This window comes from Podarcis bocagei, assembly GCF_964188305.1.
Source record: "Podarcis bocagei genome assembly, chromosome: 15".
Taxonomy (NCBI): Eukaryota; Metazoa; Chordata; class Lepidosauria; order Squamata; family Lacertidae; genus Podarcis; species Podarcis bocagei.
The window spans coordinates 47,280,934-47,290,933 of NC_138141.1; the positions used below are offsets into that span (position 1 = coordinate 47,280,934).

A 10,000-nucleotide genomic window follows, 5' to 3' on the forward strand; every position below is an offset into this window, starting at 1 on the left:
GGGGGAACGGGCCGGTAGACCGGGAAGTCCTCCCTACGCCCTCCCTAGTAGACCGGCAAACCGCAGCCTCTCCAGCGAGTAGACCGGGGTGGGAAGCCCCCACGCTCTCGGAGGTAGACCGGCAAGCGCCAGCCTTCGGGTGCCGGTAGACCGGAGGGGAGCCGACGGCCGGGAGACCGGGTGATGCTGCTAGCCCCTCCGGCCGGGAGACCGGGCTCACCGTGGTCCGACTCCCAGTAGACCGGCCAGCGGTTCCTCGCCGTGCGCCAGGTAGACCGGGAAGCCCCTCGATTTCTGGAGGAAGACCGGCAAGGCCTCAGCTTTCCCGGGCGGTAGACCGGAGGGGAGCCGACGGCCGGGAGACCGGGCAATGCCGCAAGCTCCTCTCCGACCGGTAGACCGGGCTCACCGAGGTCCGACTCCCAGTAGACCGGCCAGCTGTTCCGCGCCCCGCGCCAGGTAGACCGGGAAGCCCCTCGATCTCTGGAGGAAGACCGGCAAGACCCAGCTTTCCCGGGCGGTAGACCGGAGGGGAGCCGAGGGCCGGGAGACCGGGCATCGTCTCAGCCCCTCCGGCGGGAAGACCGGGCTTCCCGAGGTCCGGCGCCCAGTAGACCGGACAGCGGTTCCGCGCCGTGCTCCAGGTAGTCCGGCAGAACCGCGCTTTCCGGTGGGTAGACCGGGAAGTCCCCACGATGTCTGTGGAAGACCGGCAAGACCCAGCCTTCCCGACCGGTAGACCGGAGGGGAGCCGAGGGCTGGGAGACCGGGCAACGCCGCCAGCCCCTCCGGGCGGTAGACCGGGCTCACCGAGGTCCGGCGCCCAGCAGACCGGCCAGCGGTGGCGCGCCGTGCGCCAGGTAGACCGGGAAGCCCATAGATCTCTGGGTGGAAGTCCGGCAAGACCCAGCCTGCCCACCTCCGCCGGCGACTAGAGCGGGCAGCCGCTCCAGGCCCACCTCCGTGTGGACCGGCATTTGCCGGGCCCAAGGAGGGTAGACCGGGAAGACGTTTCTCTTCCGAGGTAGACCTGGAAGACCCAGGCACTGCGGCGAGCAGGCAGGCAGGCAGGCAGGCAGGCAGGCAGGCAGGCGCAGGCAGGCAGGCAGGCAGGCAGGCAAGACCGCTCCTTCCACTTGGTAGACCGGGAAGCCGCACGTTCTCTGAGGAAGACCGGCAAGAACCAGCCTTCCTGCCTGGTAGACCGGATGGGAGCCGAGGGCCTGGAGGCCCGGCAAGGCCGCTGTCTCCTCCGGCGGGTAGACAGGGCTTCCCGAGGTCCGGGGACCAGTTGACCGGCCAGCGGTTCTGCGCCGTGCGCCAGGTGGTCAGGCAGAGCCTCTCTTTCCGGTGGGTAGACCGGGAAGCCCCGACGATCTCTAAGGAAGACCGGCAAACCCCAGCCTTCCCGGCCGGTAGTCCGGGCTCTCCGCGGTCCGGCGACCAGTAGACCGGCCATCGGTTGCGCTACCGTTCTCGTAAGACCGGCCAGAGCCTCCCCCTCCTCGAAGGTTAGTAGACCGGGCAGCGGCTCCAGCCCCCACCGCCTAGTGGACTGGCGCCTCGCGACCTCTTGGAGGCTAGACCGGGAAGCCATTTCTCCTCTTAGGTAGACCTGGAAGTCCCAGACCCTGCGGCAGGCAGGCAGGCAGGCAGGCAGGCAGGGCGTGGTGTGCGTGGACGCGAGGAGCCCACCGTGCCTGACACCGAGTAGACCGGCCTGCGGTGCCGCGCCGTACGCCAAGTAGACCGGCGGAACCGCGCTTTCAGGTGGGTAGACCGGGAAGTCCCCACGATCTGTGAGGAAGGCCGGCAAGCCCCTGCCTTACGGGCCGGTAGACCGGAGGGGAGCCGACGGCCGGGAGACAGGGTAACGTCGCCTGCCCCTCCGGTGGGTCGACCGGGAAGCCTCCCTTCCTCGGAGGTAGACCGGCAGGACCCAGCCTCCACGGCCAGCAGAGCCCAGGGCCGGGAGACCGGGCACCGCTGCCATGCCCGGCCCGGCCCGGCCCGGGGTGACGGTGCACACAAGAAGCAGACTTGGCCTTCGGTCGGTAGACCGGGAGGCCCCCCGTTCTCGGAAGGGGCCCGGCAAGGCCCAGCCTCCACAGCCGGCAGACTGGGGGGACTCCTTTCGCAGGCCCACCCGCCGCCGGGAGGACCGGGGCCCTCCCGAGTATACCGGGAGTAGACTGTGCGGCAGGTAGACCGGGGACCCCCTCGATCTCTGGAGGAAGACCGGCAAGACCCAGCTTTCCCGGCTGGTAGACCGGAGGGGAGCCAGGGCCGGGAGATCGGGCATCGCCCCAGCCCCTCCGGCGGGAAGACCGGGCATCCCGAGGTCCAGCGCCCAGTAGACTGGCCAGCTGTTCCGCGCCGTTCGCCAGGTAGATCGGCAGAACCGTGCTTTCCGGTGGGTAGACCGGGAAGCACCCACGATCTCTGAGGAAGGCCGGCAAGACCCAGCCTTCCCGACCGGTAGACCGGAGGGGAGCCGAGGCCGGGAGACCGGGCAACGCCAACCCCTCCGGCTGGTAGGCCTGGCTCACCGAGGTCCGGCGCCCAGTTGACCGGACTGCGGTTCCGCGCCGTGCTCTAGGTAGTCCGGCAGGCAGGCAGGGAGGCAGGCAGGCAGGGAGCATGGCCGTCCCCTGCCTGCCTGCCTTCTTCCAGGTAGACCGGGTAAGAACCTGGACCTTTTTTAAGGGGCGCCCTCGTGTGGCCAGCATGGTAAGGGCAGGGCAGCCCTCTTCTTCTTCTTCTTCTTCTTCTTCTTCTTCTTCTTCTTCTCCTTTGTCGTATCCCTATTGTCAAGATCATGTGTGCGTGCGTCCGTGCAATCATGCGGTCGAAATGGGGGATGTGTGAGTGTTTGTGTGTGTGTTGGCATGCCCGCCCGCCCGCCTGCCTCCCTCTCTCTCTCTCCTTGATCTATTTCCACAACCTGATTGGCTTACAGTAGAATTCTGGAATTAGCCAATCATGTGCAGCCCATTGTGTAAATAATGTATATAAAGTAGATACTTTGAGGGGACTTTCATTCATTTCTCCTCACCACTATGAGCTGAATAAAGAGCATGAAATCACTTTGCGACTTTGAGTATATTTCACCCTGGATGAAGGAATTGAGGGCATGCTCGTTCAATTTGCAGCTGTAGTTTGGTTAAACATGGTGTAACAATCTATCTATCTATCTATCTATCTATCTATCTATCTATCTATCTATCTATCAAAGTTTTCAAAAAAATTATTTGTTTCCCGCCCTCCCTGGCCGAGGCCGGACTTAGAGCGGCTAACATCATAAAAACATCACCATATGCATAAAAACAGACATTAATTACTTAAAATGCATCTTAAAATTAGTTCAGACAAGTTAAAATCTGGGCAGGTGGCAATTATCGGGTTGGAATTGAGAGTGGTTAATACTTGCCAGGACCAACTGTTTCCACTGATCATACAAGGACCTGTGAGCAGGTTGGGGCCCTCCTTCAGGTTTGTTTTATACAAAGGAAAGTAAGTCAAACTGCATTCTGCCCAAAGGCCTGGCGGAACAGCTCTGTCTTGCAGGCCCTGTGGAAAGATGTCAAATCCCGCAGTGCCCTGGTCTCTTGTGGGAGAGTGTTCCACCAGGTTGGGGCCACGGCCGAAAAGGCCCTGGCTCTAGTCGAGGCCAGTCTAATTTCCCTGTGGCCCAGGATCTTCAAGGCGTTGTTAGCAGACCATAAGGTCCTCCGTGGGGCATGCCAGAAGAGGCAGTTTTGTAGGTACGACGGTCCTAGGCCGTATAGGGCTTGAAAGGTTAAAACCAGCACCTTAAACCTGATCCTCTACTAGCTGCAGATATTCTCCCATTAGGATTTGCCAATCTTCCGTGTTGTGTATTATTGTGTTTTTCCAATTTCTTGCTACTAAAATTTTGGCCGCCGTTATTCCATACATAACCAATGTTCTTTTCAATTTCCCTATTTCTTTTGGCAAAATGCTTAATAAAAATATTTCTGGCCTCTTTTTTGAATGTTAATTTAAATAATTTTTTAAGTTCTTCATATATATTAGTCCTAGGCTGTATAGGGCTTTAAAGATTAAAGTTATTGGGCAGAAGTCTCCCGGATCTTGGGCATGTTCTTTCTTGGGAATCAAAGTTGTTCGAACCCCCAGCAACAACTAGGGGCATTTCCCGCATACCATTATTAGGGTGACGAGCTGCTCTAGCACATCCAGATGCAGCTTCTTCACCTGCTCCACAGTCATTCTGTCTGGTCCTGGTGCTGTTGAGGCCGATGGTAGGGCTCTCTTAATCTCAGCAGTTGTCATGGGTTCCCATAATGATGTTGTCAGAGCTGCTTCAAGATCCTAGCTCACAGAGGATCACGCTAGCCAGCGGTCATTAAGTAAAAGTATTTATTGAGTTACAGTTTCCATTCCCAAGCTGCTGCGTGCAACTCTACGTCTAATGGCTAGATCGGCGAAGCTCCGTCTGAGTCTCCGCCCCTTGTGCACCAACTTAATATCCTAGCCCTGCTCCACCTTTTCCGCCTGACTGCTCTCCTCTGGGTCCCTCTGCCCCCTGGGGTCTCTTCCTTCCGGGATTCTTCTGACGCCGACCCCCCGGAACTCCCTGTCTCCTTGCGCCGGGCTTTAGGACCTGGCTCCCTTTCCTGGCTGCCTACTGCGTCACTTTCCTGTGCATTTGAACTTGGCGCGCGCGCCCAACCTTCCACTTTCCGTCTGACCGTTTCTTCGCTCCCCGATGGAGGTGTGGCCACTCCTGACTCGTGCCCTCCCCCCTGTTGCGAGCTGCCAGCGCTTGATCTCTGGCGCTCTTCCTCTTCCCTGCTCTCTGGCTGTGACGCTGGTCCCGATTTCCAACTGCTCCCCTCTGAGTCCCCTCTGGCTCTATCTTCCTGGGGTGTCCCCCTAGGCTCCCCCCTTGCCCTGACCACTGGTGCTCCTTTCTGTGAATCTTCTGATTCACTGGAAAGACTCGGAGATCTCGGGTCGTCGTCATCACTCATCTTTTCTTCTGCCTCCTCCCCCTCGCTCTCTGTTTCCTCCCTTGCCCTTGCCTCTGCTCCTGAACCCCTGACAGATGTTATGACATCCCTCATGGGGCCAGGGCCTGGTGAGCAATCCGGAGCCCTGGTCATTAGCTTCTCCCAGTTCTCAATTGGGATGCTCCTGTTCTTATCCAGAACCCACTTAATACATTTAGTGGGACTCTGATGCCATAGATGTTGGAAAATGGCATACTGCTCTTGCCTCTTCCACCTGTTGGATGTCTGTTGTTCTTGGCTACTTCGTTCCCCTCTCTGCGCCCTCCAGGGTCGCATCCCTTGCATGCCCCGCACAACCAGGGATAGTTCTTCGAACACAGCAGTGAGCATCCTCAACCCGATGGTGGCACTCAGCCTTTCCAATCGCACTTGGTGTTCCGTGGTGGCTGCCATTCTGGGCAGTTGCTGCAGATGTTGTATTAGCCTGTCCCGCCATTGGGTATTTGAAGCTTCCACCACAGGTTGAGGGGCTGGTCCGTCTACCTCCTCTAGCTGTTCCTGGGTATATGTCGCAACCAATTCCCAGTAGGCCCGCTGGCGCCTATCGGCTTTTATCGCCTCTGCTGTTCTCTCTGGGAATTTTTCCATCAGGGCTAGGTTCATATGGCGTGCCCCCGAGGTTAGGAGCCTAGCCTCCTCTCTTGCCAGCAGTGATGTTTCCTCAGGGGTCCATCTCCTTTTCACCTGATGTGTATTTTGTTGGGTGGGCTTGTCGGTGATGAGCACCGCGTCCAGTCTTGGTGTTAAAGGTTCTCTCACAACCTGGGTGTTCACATACAAAAACTGGGAGTTCCACCGCAGGAACTACACCAGGCCCAGCAGCACGGGAACTGCTCCTCACCCGGGTGGTACGGCCAGAGGACCTGCCACTTCTCTTTGTGTTGCTGCATCGTTTCATTTTCGTTTCCGGAATCTGGGTGAGGATGAACTGAGACTCTCTGGTAGATACCCAGAGTCTCATATAAGCCTTCCCTGTTAGCCGCCTAAAGACGTTGCCTGACTCTCACCACGAGGAGGTAGGGATAGGCATGTGGAAAAGACCACAGAAGTTTGATCAGTAGAACATCACAGATCATCATCTGCCATTTTCCTTAAGAGAGTCATAGTTACTCCCACTGTTTACTCATGCTTTGTTGAATTTCTTCACTTTGACATTCTGAGCACTGGGCAGAAATCACATCGCGTCAACACACGCCGCGGGCCTTCGCGATGCTTTGTTTTAATTACCGTATTTTTCGCTCTATAAGATGCACCAGACCATAAGACACACCTAGTTTTTGGAGGAAGAAAACAAGAAAAAAAATATTCTGAATCTCAGAAGCCAGAACAACAAGAGGGATTGCTGCGCAGTGAAAGCAGCGATCCCTCTTGCTGTTCTGGCTTCTGGGGTAGCTGTGCAGCCTGCATTCGCCCTATAAAACGCACACACACACCCCCTTACTTTTTAGGAGGGAAAAGTCTTATAGAGCAAAAAATATGGTAAACAGTCGGATTCCTCTGGTCCGCACCAGTTCTAAGTCAGCTGCTAGGCGGCCGGCCAAGGCAGGACCAGGCATTAGGCTATTTTTAAAAAAAAAATGTCCTTGTTTGGGGGGGTGACTAGTTTATTTTGTGTTATGGTGTGTTTTGTAGCACTAGTTTTTAATCCTGCTCTCTTCTCTCTGTTTGGATGGAGGCTGTTTGTTTGACAATGCTGTAAGCATACAGCCCTCCGATCACAACCCATGGTGATGGAGCCTGGAGATATTTCTTTCCTATTATTCCTAAAGGCAACAGTTATTTTGTGATCACTCCATACTCCTCATGATGGCAGTCTTACTGAAGTTACATGTAACTTGCACTTTCTGTTGCCCAGTGTCTGTAGACTACTGTAACACCCTTGTATTGGTTCAGGGTCTCAGATGTATGGCATCCACCTCTGCAGAGTCTGTCAAGTCTTCTGCCTCTGGCTAGACGTTTTCATATTGGGAGCACATTGATTCCGAGTTTTATGGAATTAAAGTAATCCCTTCCTGACAGAAAACACGTGCAACCATGCCTCTTGGTTTGGTGTTTTTGATTCTTCTTCTAACCCCCACCATCAATGTGCTCCCCTGCTTCATCAATCCATCTTTCACTCAGGGCCCCTGTTGTATGCAGGAAGCTTCCTCTGTTACTGAAGTGATATTCCATTACCTTCAGTTCCTTTGCCAGGAAGTTCCCAGCTAAGGACTGCTTGCCGACCTGCTTAAAGGCAATTTATGAAGGTGTTCTCTATGCAGGATCCGTATGCTCCATCTCAGCCATTGCAAACAGGGACCTCCATTATTTACCTTGATGTGAAACTACGCCACAAGTCCGGATGCCGGAAGACCAAGCCAGGTTCTAATTGTCCTTGAGCAGTGGTCCACGCAGGTAAGCATTTGCACCCCTGCAGACTCTAATGACAGCTGGTTGTAAAAGTATGGCAGGACCACAGTCCGTAGTCTGAACACCCTGTGTTGGGGTTTCAGGGAACCGTTCCTCAAGATTTCCCTTGCAGCCTCTCAAGGGGTTGGATTGCCATTCTTCTCTCAGTGGTGAATGGGATCCTAAGCTATTTCCATTTGCCTGACCTCTTGAGTGCCATTTTAGCATTGACCACCACTTTCTTTTTTCTGGGGACATTCTCCAGGGAGACCATTAGGCACTTTCTGGTATTGATGGTAAGCCCACATAGTGCCAGATGTTCCACCACTGTGTTGATCATGTTGTGCAGCACCATGGACTTTGAAGCCTCCCAGGTCAGCCCCCACTTCTTCAGGCAATTTCTGTAGCAAGTGATCAGAGATCATATTAAAGATAAACAGTGACATGGGATCACCTTGTTTGACACCATACAACAGTCTGATCTCGTGAGATGTTGGACTGCCACACATTATGGTTGTGGTGTTATGGTCATTTACGTCCCCAATGAAAGCTGCCTTGTGTGGTGGTAAAATTGTGGGAAAACATGCAGAAGCAGCATGTAAGAAAGACCTGTGCCTTCTGCTCCCCTCCCTGCTGAAGAGGGGGAACGGTGGGAGGATGTCTCAGCTTAGAACACGGGTCAGCAAACTTACTGCACCTCGGGCTGGTGTCTCCAGCACCGATCATGCGTCAGGCCAGAGGGCAGGGGAGGGTGTGCCCATACGCGTGTGGACACACTATTTCCGGCACACTTCCGGCGCAAGACCCTGAGGCAATGGAGTCTCTGTTGGGCCTTTCTGACCACCTGAGTTAAGTTGATTTTTCAAGCAAGGTCCTCACTACGGTAAACTCCCAGGAATTTAAAGCAGGGGACTCTCTCCACACAGCACCCCCCCCCCGTTATACAATGGGGCAGTGTCAGGGAACTGACATCAGAGGCACGGGAGAAGGAGAGGGTCTCTGATTCTGCAGGGGAAGGTCCAAGCGCTAGGGGGAGACTCAGCTGGGAAGAAGGGGAAGAGAATGAGTGTAACACCAGGGATCCAGGAGAGCAACGGGACAGGGAGGTGCAGGGGCTCCAGGACTCTTCGTTGGAAGTTAGTGAGGAGAGCCCAAGCACCCCGCTGCCCACGCCCACCCTGCACAGGAGACTCCCGCGCAGTGAGAGGCGGAGACGATTGGGCGTCAAACAGCTCTTATGTTGGCAGCGCTTTAAGAAACGCCCACAGACAGATTCTACGAGTGACTAAGGGCAGCCATGCTGAGATGGGCTGTGCAGTCCGGAGGGTTTAACCAGGCAATCTAATGCTCAAACGGAGCAGGATTACGCACGAGTAACTCCCAACCACTACAGGCAGGTTCCCCTCTCTTCCTCCGGAAGTCCAACAGCATCTCCTTTGACTTACTAATATTTAGGTGCAAGTTATTCTCTGAGCACCTAACCAATATTTGTTTGTTCATTAATAGGCTGCCACTGGAGTGGATATTGGGATTGGTCCTAGGTTTCCTCTGCTGGCTGTATCCATACCTGTGCCAGAATGTTCCTGCACTTCACGTGGATCTGGAGCTTGGCGGTCATGAATTCTCACCGGGGCAGCAGAAGTGTCTGCCATGATTGGACTTATTGTTTGGCAGCAAACAGTGACTCATATAATGTTGGATCTGCACGCAGATAACCAGAACATGGACATGGAGGCTTTCTGATATTTCAAGCTGTTAAATAAAAATGATTTGTGTATTAGAATATATAATTCAGATAAGTCTAGCTAATTAAGTTTGTGCATGCTTTATATCAAGATTGTGTGCCAAGGTAGCCTGATCGGAACATGAATCATGGAGGACCAGAGGTGGTTCCAAGGACTTGCAGGGGGTGGCACCACTTACTGGTGATTTTTGTTATAATTGTAACTATCAGATTGCTTCATTGCATATTTTTGCCTTGCTGTTGTGCGTTTTTTTGTAAGCTGAGTAACAGATTCACCGCATAACTCCACTCCTTCTAGACCCCGAGGAACTTACGGAAGATTGGGCGTGTAGATTGTTAGGGTTATCTGGAAGAGGTGGGTTGTGTTGAACCAAAGGTGAACTGTTCTGGAAGCTCTGCAAGCACCATTTTGGTAGTCAAGATAACCCCACAATTAATAGGTAGTTGTTGTAGTGATGAGCTCATGGAAGCTAATTGGCTTGTTTTGATGCTGTCCTTAACTGGGGGCTTTGGGTGCATGGAGTCCAGAAAAAGGAGCTAGCTATAAGACTTTGGTATTTGCCACCTACGCCCTCATCTGGTCAAGTGGAGTGATGGGAAGTCCTGGCCGAAGTGAAGTATGCTGCTTTATACACAAAGATGTATGAATGTTTGCTTGGATGCAGACAAGCCAACTCCTTGCTGAAGTCTGTCCTGCAACTGTAAAGGGTGGGAGGCCTGGCAGACTGATTTGCTGTAATAAAGCTTTTAATAAAGCACTAGAACTGAACACTCTTGAGTTTGACTTCCTTCTGTGGTATGCCTGCACCCAACC

The 10,000-nt window shown here is 54.4% G+C and overlaps 1 long non-coding RNA gene across 1 annotated transcript in view; it reads left to right on the top strand.

The window, feature by feature from the left end:
• LOC308574463 overlaps positions 1–9,751 on the top strand; it is a 336,158-nt gene extending 326,407 nt beyond the window's left edge. Inside the window, exon 5 of the long non-coding RNA XR_014002506.1 lies at positions 9,292–9,751. This is a non-coding gene — a long non-coding RNA (uncharacterized lncRNA). The remainder of the gene's footprint in view (positions 1–9,291) is intronic.
• Positions 9,752–10,000: the final 249 nt, after the last annotated feature.